Source organism: Bos javanicus, chromosome 1, assembly GCF_032452875.1.
Source record: "Bos javanicus breed banteng chromosome 1, ARS-OSU_banteng_1.0, whole genome shotgun sequence".
NCBI lineage: Eukaryota > Metazoa > Chordata > Mammalia > Artiodactyla > Bovidae > Bos > Bos javanicus.
In genome coordinates, this window is record NC_083868.1 from 4,282,634 (window position 1) to 4,295,497 (window position 12,864).

At 46.8% G+C, this 12,864-nt stretch overlaps 1 protein-coding gene across 2 annotated transcripts in view; it reads left to right on the top strand.

Moving 5' to 3' along the window:
• Positions 1 to 330: 330 nt before the first annotated feature.
• Positions 331 to 12,864, top strand: part of TIAM1 (TIAM Rac1 associated GEF 1) — a 466,629-nt gene continuing 454,095 nt past the window's right edge. For both annotated transcript variants that reach the window (XM_061418767.1, XM_061418922.1), the window contains exon 1: positions 331 to 417. The gene's annotated coding sequence lies outside the window, so the exon portion shown is untranslated. The remainder of the gene's footprint in view (positions 418 to 12,864) is intronic.

Below are 12,864 nucleotides of genomic sequence, written 5' to 3' on the forward strand. Positions count from 1 at the left end.
GCTGAACGCGCGCGCGCTCGCGCGCGCGGAGGGGAGGCGATGCCGCCCGGGTACCCAGCGTGCGCCTGCTGGAGCGCTGGAGCCCAACTCCGAACGCCCCGCTCCTGTATCCTCCGCCTCTGATTGGCCGGCTGGAGGCGGAGCGATTGTCAGGCGGCCCAATCGGAGCCTGGTTTCCCACGGGCATCCCGTGGCCCCGCCCCCCGAAGCCGCCGGCCGAGGCACCGTGACGGCTCCCATTGGCGGACGGCGCAGGGGGCCCGCTCCGAGCACTGCTGGGCTCTCGCAGCGCCGCCGCCGTCGGGCGCGCAGCTCTGCAGCGCGGCGAACGCCTCGGCGCGCCCGCAGCCCCCTGGAGCCCGGCGGCCCCGCATTGTCCCTGGCCCCGTGGCCGATATCCGGGACGAGCGTCGGGGGGTGAGTACTGCGAGCCTAGGGAGGGAGATCTGGCTGGCTGGCTAGCCGGAGCTAACCGGGAGGGAACGGCGATGAGGACGCCCGGAGCCCCTCTGCCCGTGACGGGCACGTCCTGACCCCAGTCTGCCCCCCGCACACTGGGGCTCCCGGCGGGTCCTAGCTCCCCCTCTGATCGGGCTTTGCTCGTATTGTTTTCACGTTTCCCACACTCGGGGAGGGAGGTGGGGAGCCGGAGTGGGAAGCAAGGGAGACATCCATCGCTCGAGGGAGCAGTCCGGAGGGAGACGGGCAGTGGCGCCCAGGTGCCCGGCGCCGAATGGAAGTGACAGTGTCCAGGCGTTGGCATTCGGTCTTCCCGGCAGCCGGGAGGTCAGCGTTGACCTGCGGCCACGACGGCACTTTGTATGTGTCGGCTGATTTTTTTTTTTTTTATCAACTTCGGGGAGGGCGTGCGTGTGCTTGCGTGTGTCTCGTGTGTGTGTTTGCGTTCCTGACTCGTGCACCCGCCAGGCCTGGGTTTTCCGCGACGCTGACTGGGCGCTCACCTTGGCGATCGCTGCTACGCTCGGGACCCGACTCGCGGGGCGGAGAGCCTAGGGGATCGGCACACAGGGCCGGGGACCCCCGGCGGACCCGGGAGCAGACATTTACAGCGGCCTTCTGCGCGCGCGCAGACAATGACGGATCCGGGCGCGGGATCCTGGGGTCTGTGCATCGGGTCCCCGCTCGGGATCGCGGTCCTGTCTCGCTCCCCTGCGGGCCCGGTCGTTCGGATGCTGCTGCGCCGCGCGGCTCATCGCCCAGCTGGGGGACCCGCATGGGGCCCCGCTTTTGTTTACAGACCTGGCTATTGGGCAAGAGCTGCGCGCAGCGCTCCCCGGGCCTCGGCCACTGCCGCGCGCCCCCTCTGAGCTAGGAGAAGTTGGTGCATGCTGTCAGGTGACGCCCCCTCCCCAGGCCTCCTGGGCGAGATGCTGCGGGGGAATAGACGCCCAGACGGCGCCTTCGTGCCCTGTCCCCGCTGCGCACCGTGCTCCCAGGCCCCCTTACACCAGAGGCCCTCTCAGTTTGGCCGCCGTCGGGGCGCTGATGGAGCCAAGCTCACCTCCCTTCCAGTAGCATCCTCTAGCCTCATCCCCGAGCCGGCCCAGGTTGATTCGGAGTCTCCCAATTCCTGCATGTTGGCAAGTCTTGAAGGACGCGCGAGCCCTTGGGGACGCTGGCCAGTCGGTGCCCGTTTCAGTGGTATCCACGCGGCCCCGCGGAGCAGCTGTGGAGCATTCCTGAGTCAGAGCAGTCCGGATCGGGTTACCCACGCGTGCTGACTTGGCATCCACTTTGTTTGAGCTGGAGCAGAGATTGAGAGCCTGAGTACTGATGTTAAAAAAAAAAACCAAAAACCAAAAAACAACAAAACAAAACCCTGGCTTCCAGTGCCTGCTCAGCGTCACCCACGAGCTGGGTGATCTATTCCAGACCGAGCGACTTTAGTCTCCTTGCGTCTCAGTTTCCGGGTCTGTAGAATGGGGATAATGAGTGTCCACGTTTGTGGGGGCGGGGATTAAAGGACAATATAAATCAACTGGCAGTTACGGCCACAGAGGAAACACTGGAAAAATTTTCCCTGTTAGAGGGAATCTACTGCAGAGGATGGCCCCGCATCTCTCACCCTTGCTGCAGTTTTCCATTCTCCCAATTCCTATTTTTAAAACCATGTAGGATTGCCGTTTTGAGCTTCAAACAGGGCTTGTTTTACTGACCTTAGGTTTCACTCTACTTATCTAATCCCTTAGGACTTTTTTTTTTTTTTTGCATTTCCATTAGGTTTTCTTTTTAAAATTTTTTTCCATTAGGTTTTACTTGTTTCTTCTTCCTTCCTTTTTCCTTGAGGCTATGCTGAGCCCCAGGCCTGTGTTTGGAGGAGGAAACCTTGTCCAAGTGGGAAGCGTCTGTTGCTAAACCAATGGCCGCTGTGCAAAGTGAATAATACCCGGATGGAGGGAGGTTTGAACAAAGAGATACCTGGAGGCAGGGAGGAACACTTCCTGGTAGAAGTGAAATTTGAGCTGAGTCTTGTAGCAGAAGTTTGGTGAACGGCTAGTTTCTGGAGCATGCTCTTTTGTACCCTGCCATAAAGAGTTCTGCCAGTCAGGTTGTCTTGAAGGGGTAAACACCGAAGTTGCTAGGTAATTATCTTTGCATGGAAGAGAAATATACCTACTTTAGGAGGAGGCTGTTGCCTGACTCGGGAATGTGGAAGAGGAGAACTGATTTCACTGAGTATCTGCAAAATGCTGTCAGTGTGTTTTGACTTGTTTTTCCTCTGGTCCACCAGCTGAGCACTGCTGATTTACTCCAGGCGAAGAGACAAGCCACTGTGTACAGGAAAAACAAAAACAAGGAAAAACCTGCCCATAATCAGATGAATAAATAGTTTGAAAAAGACAATCTCGGGTTTGGCTACAGAATAAGATAATGGAAAAAAAAATGCTTCTGGTTTCAACACTCTTTTGCCTGTTGGGGCAAATTATTGAGCTGGGTGCCGTAACACCTCATTTGAATGTAGATCCCAGGGGCCATTACAGGCAAGCAAACAACAAACAAAAACTAAGGGGGGGGGGGAGGGACTTTCAGGTTGTCCAGTGCGGGCAGAAGCACACAGGGAATGCTCCTCACAACCTCTGCCCCGCTGGACCTGCCTCTGTCACCCTAAGCAGATGTAGGAGTGTGGCATTACTGCTAGATGCCAAGCATAAATGTTATAACCCATTTGAAATTCCACTTGCAGGAATGATTCTGACCTTCTTGCACTTGTTCTGGGAATTCTCTGGCCCTTAGGGATGCTTGAAGGCAGCTTTGCCCCCTGCTGCTGTCTGGGGATCAAATCAGTGGGGGGCCTAGACTTTAAAGGGAACACGTGGTTAGGAAATCTTGTTAGCTGACAATTCAACTTCACTCTAATGTGCATCCAAAGAGCTAGCACAAAGACTTCCTCTCCTGTCCCCCTGCAGTTGTCTCTCCCAGCTCCCCACTCTTCCCAGTGCCCCCCCAAACCAGAAAGGAGTCTCGGTGCTCGTCTAACGCCCCCTCCATCCCCCTGCAAATTCCTGCAGTTCTGTGGACAAGCAGATGGAACCCCAGGCCTTCTGGAGCGCTGGAGCAGGAATTTATTCCCAAAGCTTTGCTGAGTGCCAGCTAGCTGTGCCTGTTAACCCCTCTCCCTTCCTTTCCTCATTGCAAGAAGCTTGCTTACTGCCTCTGAGACAGCACTTGAATAGATGGTGAAGTTCAAGCCTGTGCTTTGCCAAATGAGAAAAGCAGGTAAGAGCGTGGGGTGGGAATCCCGTCCAGTTCTTGCCGAGAAGCCAGTGATGGAGGGAAACGTCTGCCTGAGAGTACACAAGGCACGAGGGTGAATGGGCAGAGAGAGAATTTGGTTCCTGTGAGCAGTGTGCAGAGTCCTGTGGAATTCCTGAATCCCAACAGGTGTGGGCTTGTGCTTGAGAAAGATCCTTATTTTCACTCTGTCCAGTCGTTTGGACTCCTGTATCTGTTTTTTTTTATGTTATTAAAATTTTTTAAATTGGAGTATAATTGCTTTGCAATGTTTTTTTCTGCCCTACGACAACGTGAATAGGTCATAATTATAAATAAATCCTCTCTTTCTTGAGCCTCCCTCCCCTCTCCCATCCCCCCTCTCCAGGTCATCACAGAGGACCATGCTGGCCTCCCTGTGTTTCACAGCAACTTCCTATTAGTTACGTATCTTACACATGATAGTGTATATATGTCAGTGTGGCCTCCTGTATGTAAAACAGTGTTTCACTGGAAATGTGTGTGTATATGTGCGTGTATGTATTACATACACGCACATACATACATACTCATTTTCTTTTCTAAATTTAACAAATGGGTAGAATGTTTCTGAATTATGTCCTCCCTTTTATTTCCCCCCTCCATATAGGATGAGAGAAAAACAGATTTGCAAGGTTCCCAGCACAATTCTTTGGTTTTTCATGATTCACATTTCATCTCTAAATATCTGGTTTTATGTAATTAGTAATTCCTATTAAAATTTTTTTTTTTGTCATCATTGTAGGCCAATCACTTATTTAAAAACTTTTAAAAAAGTAAATAAAGGAGGCATTCAAGAAATAAAGCGATACTCAGGCAGGAACAGAATTTTTGGAAAAGAAAACAATGCTCTAGTGTAAAAGGTACAAAATATTAGCAGGCAGGTTTTTCCCTTCCATCCCCTTCCCAGCCTCCACACCCCTCCTGCACAAGACTTTCGCTGTTCCTGTGGTCTCCAGGGAGCTCATTAAGCCATCCGTAAAGGCCTAGACTGTGGGTGTACAGAGATTCCTCCCAGACTCGTGTGAGATTCTTCTAGAAGGCGTTGGAGCTCTTGCTAGGTAGAGAGAGATTCTTCCCTCATTGGGCTGAGGCTGAGTTTAGAGCCTGGCATTTGGCTGCAAGTGGGGTCTCAGTTCATTGAAATAGCAGCAAGAAAGAAGAAAAACAAAACACAAGCAGAACAAAACCCTGGCACAATCTAAGAGCCAGTCAGCTGTGTACATCCGAAGGATGCTGAACAAAGAGTGATGATTCAGTGAGCAGCCCTGTGGGAGGAAAGGTGCTTTTAGAGGAGCACTTTCTGAATAGCCCAAGGCCCTCCGAGTCTTGGCGCAGTCACAGGGTTTCTTTGCATACAGACATTTGGGTGTAGCAGTTTGGAGCCAAGCAGGAAGGTGCCACGTGTGTGCTGGCTCGGGCCACTTTGAAGGAGGAGAGATGAAAGGGAGGGAGGCGTTGTCTTTGGTTAAAATACGAAACAACCCGCCCCCCCACCCCCCGCCCCGATTATTTATTTCCAGCTTCTACAGCAGAATTTTATTACAAACTAAAGGATAAGTATATTGATGAATAAACAGATGAGTGAGGAGGTAAGTGATTGGGAGACTGGACCTGGGACCCAGCTTGGCTTGGGATAGGTGAGGAGTAGATGGGGAATTAGGTGAAGGAGATTCAGTTGCTTGTCCTTAAAAACCCCAAACACAGTTCTCTGTGCCCTGGGAGGAGGCAGGATATCCTGCCTTCTCAGTGGCTGCCCTTCTGTTGCCTGAGTACCCGCCTCCTGGGCCAGGAGGGGCTAACCTTTTAAACTCAGATTCATTCTGGTTCCTGCTCCTGGCTTCCTCTGCTGTCTATGGCAGGGATAATGAGCTAGAAAAAGTCACCAGGTCAGCCCCAGAGGAGAGGAAGTCAAGGGGAGTCCTGGGTCTGGGAATCTTCCCTGTGGAGTTGTCAGCGCCACGGAAATGGATGGGTGGGGGTTTTCCTATCTGATGCTTGCTTTTCTTTTCTTTTTTAAAATATTTATTATTTGTTTATCTGCACTGGGTTTTAGTTGCAGCGTGCGGATCTTCACTGGTGGCGCATGGGAATCTCAGTTCCCTGGTAGGGAGTGAATCTGGGCAGCTTGCCTTGGGAGCAGAGAGTCTTAGCCAGTGGCCCACCAGGGAAGTCCCCAGTGCTTGCTTTTCAAAAGAGGAGATGGGCCTGAGGTCTGCAGGTTGAGCCTGAAGGGCCCTTAGGAGGTGGAAGCTGCCTTGCCCCCCCTTCCCACCCCACCCCCAGAGGTCTTTGGGAGAGAGATTCCAGCCCAAAGCCTGATCATCTCAGGCTCTCTCTTGACAAGATCTCTCTTGACCCAGATGGCTCTCCTGTGTTGGGCAGGGAGCTCTTGGCCGCATTCCGGGCACAAGAAGATTTCAAGCTAGAACGTCTAGAACAGTCAGGACCTTATTAGCTAGTTCCCACTTGCTTTTAGGACAGCGTTTGAGAAGGTGAGAACTGTGGGCTTAGTCTCATCATGACATTCAGATGTGCATTTTGGTTTCATTTTTGGACTTAACAGGAGTCTGACCTAACTACTGAGCTAATGTGTTCGTTTTGGTCTTTTTTCTATTTTTTATTTTTCTGGCTACCAGGAGTGGCTTGTGGAATCTTAGTTCCCTGACCGGGGGTGGAACCTGGGTCCTCAGCAGTGACAGGGCGGTGTCCTAACCCCTGGGTTACCACGGGGTCCCTGAAATGTACCTCCTGATCTCACATACACAAGGTTATCCTTGGAGTGGGAACATGGGGGTCTAATTATTTCTCGTGCTGTAGCCCCCTAGGATCTGATAACCACAGTGTCGCTTTCTATGCCTATAAGGCCCCTAGATTGCTTGGGTACCCTGGTCACTCTTGGTTGTGCCTGGTCCCTGGCGTCATGGCTGATTCTGCCACCTGCCATTCTCAAAAGTGCCCCGGGGCGGCCACCTGGAATCCAGAGCCCCAAGCGTCAGGAGTTGTCACCCTGAGTATGTTTAAGTAACTGTGGGTCGTGCTTCCCAGATGGCAAATCCTGCTCTGTTCTGATGGCATCAGCCTCCTTATTCACCTTTTGGTTTTTAAAATGCCTTCACTGCCATGTGTAAAACAGACAGCTAGTACAATGCAGGGAGCTCAACTTGGTGCTCTGTGATGACCTAGAGGGAGAGGGAGGTCCAAGAAGGAGGGAGACATGTGTATACATATAGCTGATTCATTTTAATGTATAGCAGAAACGAACACAACATTGTAAAACAGCTATACTCCATTAAAAAAAACTAAATAAGTGCCTTCAAGCTGTGCAGGGAGAATAATGCCCTATGTGCCTTCTCTCATCTAAGATGTCTTTGGATCCAGAAGTTGTTGAAAGTGAAGTCACTCAGTCGTATCTGACTCTTTGCAACCCCACGAACTGTAGCCTGCCAGGCTCTTCCGTCCATGGGATTTTCCAGGCAAGAGTACTGGAGTGGGTTCCCATTTCCTTCTCCAGGGGATCTTCCCAGTGCAGGGATCGAACCTAGGTGTCCCTCAATTGCAGGCAGACTCTTTACCGTTTGAATTATCGGGTAATCCAGAAGTTGTTAGGACCTTCAAAATACTCTTGCCATGGTGAAGCTTTGACCTAATGATGCTTCTTAACTGCCACAGAGAGGGTAGGGACTCTGTGTGTGCTTCTTATTCTCTTAAGGATCTAACATGTTACATTTCCAAATTGGCTTACTAAGGATGCAGTCTTTGGCTGTAAAACTTGAGTCAGTTTTGCTGTATATTGAAATCGCAGTTTCACTCACTGATGGTGATCGACCACAGTATTCTTCCTGATGCCAAGTACACTCCTTCTTTCACGTGGATTCTTCTGTTCAAGTAATGCCAAGTTCGATTTGTTTCTAAAAACGATGTGCAAAATAATAATCCCATGTCGTATTAGCAGCCTAGGGGAAAAGATGAGCTTGCTGTGAAAAACATGTTCTGTTTGTTTTTTTCCCACCCACTCCTGTACTCTCCAGAAATAAATCACTTTTGTTCATTTTTCTTCCTCTACTGATTATCTTTATATTGCTATATAATCTGCTTATGCCATTTTCATTTGACTTCCTGTTATGACAAAAGACAGTTTAGCTTACTTATTGTGTCTTATTTCCTTTCTTCTCCAGATTTTTGATGCTTGTATTTATGGTTCAGCCTTTCTGTTGCTTGTATGGACTAATTCAGTTCCATCAACCCATGGCAGTGCCCTTTGCCTCCTTTCCCTTTGTGAAATGAGGATGTCACTGTCCTGACCTGCCTTTCCTCTCGACTTCCCTTCCTGTTTTACCTCCAGCTTCTGTCAGATGTCAGGGTTGATGAGACTGTTCTGTAAGCATGATAAGGATGATGAAGTTTTCTGTGCTTTCTCTATTTTTTTTATTGATAACAGATTTATTAAGATATGATTTACTGGGTTGGCCAAAAAGGTCATTTGGGTTTTTCTGTAACATTTTATGGAAAAACCCAAACAAACTTTTGGGCCAACCAATACATACTTCCTTGGTGGCTCAGTGCTAAAGAACTTGCCTGCCAATGCAGGAGATGTGTGTTTGATCCCTGGGTCGGGAAGATCCCCTGGAGAAGGAAATGGTAACCCACTCCAGGATTCTTGCCTGGAGAATCCTATGGACAGACTACAGTCCATGGGGTCGCAAAGAGTTGGACACGACTTAGCGGTGGAACAACAATAATACATACCAAACAATTCAGTTCTTTAAAGTATACAATTGAGTGGTTTTTGGTATACTTGCAGAATTGAGCAGACATCAACTTTAGAACATTTTCATTACCTCCAAAAGAAACCCATACCTGTTACCACTTACTTCCCTTACCCACCCATCCAGCCAGTCTCCAGTAACCACTGATCTATTTTCTGTCTCTATTTGTTGTTGTTCAGTCACTCAGTCTTGTCTGACTCTTTGTGACTCCATGGACTGCAGCACATCAGGCTTCCCTGTCCTTCATCATTTCCCAGAGTTTGCTCAAACTCTTGTTCATATAGTCGATGATGCCATCCAACCATCTCATCCTCTGTCGTCCCCTTCTCCCGCCTTCAATCTTTCCCAGCATCAGGGTCTTTTCTAATGAGTCATCTCTTCGCATCAGGTGGCCAAAGTATTGGAGCTTCAGCTTCAACATCAGTCCTTCCAATGAATATTAAGGATTGATTTCCATTAGGATGGACTGGTTGGATCTCCTTGCAGTCCAAGGGACTCTCAGGAGTCTTCTCCAACACCACAGTTCAAAAGCATCAGTTCTTCAGTGCTCAGCCTTCTTTATGGGCCAACTCTCACATCCACTCATAACTACTGGAAAAACCATAGCTTTGACTAGAAGGACCTTTGTTGGCAAAGTAATGTCTCTGCTTTTTAATAAGCTGTCTAGGTTGGTCATAGCTTTTCTTCCAAGCAGCAACCGTCTTTTAATTTCATGGCTACAGTCACCATCTGCAGTGATTTTGCAGCTCAAGAAAATAAAATCTATCACTATTTTCATTGTTTCCCCATCTATTAGCCATAAAGTGATGGGACTGGATGTCATGATCTTAATTTTCTGAATGTTGAGTTTTAAGTCAACTTTTTCACTCTGCTCTTTCACTTTCATCAAGATGCTCTTTAGTTCTTCTTTGCTTTCTGCCATAAGGGTCGTGTCATCTGTGTATCTGAGGTTATTGATATTACTCCGGGCAGTCTTGATTACAGCTTGTGCTTTATCCAGCCTGACATTTCACATGATGTATTCTGCATATAAGTTAAATAAGCAGGGTGACAATATACAGCCTTGACGTACTCCTTTCCTAATTTTGAACCAGTCCATTGTTCCATGTCTGGTTCTAACTGTTGCTTCTTGACCTGCATACAGATTTCTTAGGAGGCAGTTCAGGTGGTCTGGTGTTCCCATCTCTTTAAGAATTTTCTAGTTTGTTGTGATCCACAAAGTCAAAGGCTTTGGCATAGTCAGTGAAGCAGAAGTAGATGTTCTGGAATTCTCTTGCTTTTTCAGTGATTCAGCAGATGTTGGCAATTTGATCTCTGGTTCCTCTACTTTTTCTAAATCCAACTTGAACATCTGGAAGTTCACAGTTCATGTACTGTTGAAGCCTAGCTTGGAGAATTTTGAGCATTACTTTGCTAGCATGTGAAATGAGTGCAATTGTGCACTGGTTTGAGCATTCTTTGGCATTACCTTTCTTTGGGACTGGAATGAAAACTGACCTTTTCCAGTCCTGTGTCCACTGCTGAATTTTCCAAATTTGTGGCATATTGAGTGCAGCACTTTCACAGCATCATCTTTGAGGATTTGAAATAGCTCAGCTGGAATTCCATCACCTCCACTCGCTTTGTTCGTGGTGATGCTTTCCAAGGCCCACTTGACTTCACATTCCAGGATGTCTGGCTTTAGGTCAGTGATCACACCATCGTGATCATCTGGGTCGTGAAGATCTTTTTTGTACAGTTCTCCTGTGTATTCTTGCCACCTCTTCTTAATATCTTCTGCTTCTGTTAGGTCTATACCGTTTCTGTCCTTTATTGTGCTCATCTCTATAGACTTGCTTACTCTGCACATTATGTATAAACTGGGTCATATAATGTATGGTCTTTTGTGACTGTCTTTCAGTTAGCATGTTATTTTCAAGGGTCTTCCAGGTTGTGGCATGTCTGTACTTCATTCCGTTTTTAAAAAAATATTTATTTAATTTGTCTGCACCAGATCTTAGTTGAAGCACGTGAGATCTTAGTTGTGGCATGTGGGATCTAGTTCCCTGACCAGAAATTGAACTTGGGTTCCTGCAGTGGGAGCTTGGAGTCTTAGCCCCTGGACTACCAGGAAAGTCCCAGCATTTCGATCTTTTTTACTGATGAATAATGTTTCTTTGTATGGATATATCACGTTTTATTTACATCCATTCATCAGTTGATGGGCATTTGGGTTGTTTCTACCTCATGACTATTGTGCATCGTTACTGCTGTAAACATTAGTTTACAAATACTTGTTGGAATACTTGTTTTAAATTCTTTTTGGTATATACCTAGGAGTGGAATTGCTGGATTGTATGATAATTCTATGTTTGAATTTCTGAGGAGCTGCTAGATTGTTTTCCAAAGTAACTGTACCGTCTTACATTCCTGTCAGCAGTGAATGAATGAGGATTCTAATTTCTCATATCCTTGCCAGCATTTATCATTAATTTTTTTGATTTTAGTCATCTTCGTGGATGAGAGGAAATATGGCCTTTTGATTTTAATTTGCATTTCCCTGATACGTAATAATGTTGAGCATTTTTTCAAGTGCTCATTGGTGAATTGTGTGTTGGACAATTGGACATTGGAGAAATAGATATTGGAGAAATGTCTGTTTAGACCCTTTGCTCATTTTAAAATTTGGTTTCTGTCTCTATTAAATCATACATATTCTTTGCATATCCTTGATAAAAGTACCTTATTAGATATATGATTTGTAAACATTTTCTTCGTTCGGTGAGTCACCATTTCACTCTTCTGATGGCATCCTTTACATATGGTTTGCTTTTGAAAAGCCGAAGGTCAATAAAGATGTTTGCTTAGTTGTGACTCTGACAGTAACTAAGTCAATTTTGTACTCCAGGTTATACTAGTTTTATATTTTCTGTAGTTATACTGGAATGACTTAACTGATAGATTGAGAAAAGAAATACTGGGAACATTTTTAATTCTCTGATTGCACATTAAAAAAGAGCAATTTTTTCATTTACTTTAAAAACTGTGTGAATGACTCGGTTATTTATTTACCAAAGTTGCAGAAGGGTATATTTTTGCAAAGTAATTTGAAGGGAGCTGTCTTGGGTGTCAACTTTTGGGTCATACATTTTTTTTTGCTGGTTGAAATATTTATCACTGTGTTATATTAGGTTATTATATTAGTTAAGAACTGGGGCCAGTTTTGCTCACTGGGCGACTTTTGGAAATGTCTGGAGATATTTTAGGTTGTTCTACTGGAGAAGTACCTAGCATCTACCTAGCTTCCCAGGTGGCTCAGACAGTGAAGAATCTGCCTGCAGTGCAGGAGACCTGGGTTCTATTCCTGGGTTGGGAAGATCCCCTGGAGAAGGAAACGGCAACCACTCCAGTACTCTTGCCTGGAGAGCTCCCATGGACAGGGGAGGCTGGCCGGCTGCAGTCCATGGGGTCGCAAAGAGCTGGACACGACTGAGACTGAGCGCAGCACTGGGGGAGTATCGAGCATCTACCTAGAGACAGAGAGATGTCTGGACTAAGCGCAGCACTGGGGGAGTATTGAGCATCTACCTAGAGACAGAGAGATGTCTGGACTAAGCGCAGCACTGGGGGAGTATCGAGCATCTACCTAGAGACAGAGAGATGTCTGGCATCTCGGTGGTACAAGCCAAGGATGTTGCTAACATCTGCAATGCAGGGTCAGTGCCTCAGACAAAGAGTTTCTGGTTCATAGTCCGAGGTGCTGAGGCTGAGTAACACTGCGTTCAAAAGACACAAGTATTGTTAGAGAGCCGCACATTTAAGTTTCTTTACTTAGGATAGTTGCCTGTGTTGTTTCGGTGTTTGGAAGTGAACTATCTTGAGACATCAGATTATTTTGGTTATTTAAAACATTTTGGTCATATTTTAGTGAAAATTAGATTTGAGCATCTTTTTTTTTTCGGGTAGAGAGTTTTAAGATATTGGATAACAATTTCAGGCATTTGGGGCTTCTCGGTGCTTAAGTTCATCTTTTTAATGACTTCCGGATGTTGCTAATGACTGTATCCTGAATTCTGCTGTGCTTCATGTTATGGGAGGAAAAATATTTGCAGGCTGATCATTATAATGTTACTCTTCTTAAGTAATTTATTGACCATGAAAAATATGTTTAGAAAAAAATGTTCCCAGTACAGTGCAAGATCTACTGTACAGTTTTATTATAGAAAAGTCTTATGAATGTTGGAATCATCTCACTTTGAAATCTTTATGATTAGAAATTATTTCAATTCTACAATTATATCAATTGAACTTTAACATTTCATTGTCATTTAAAAAAGTACAGCCT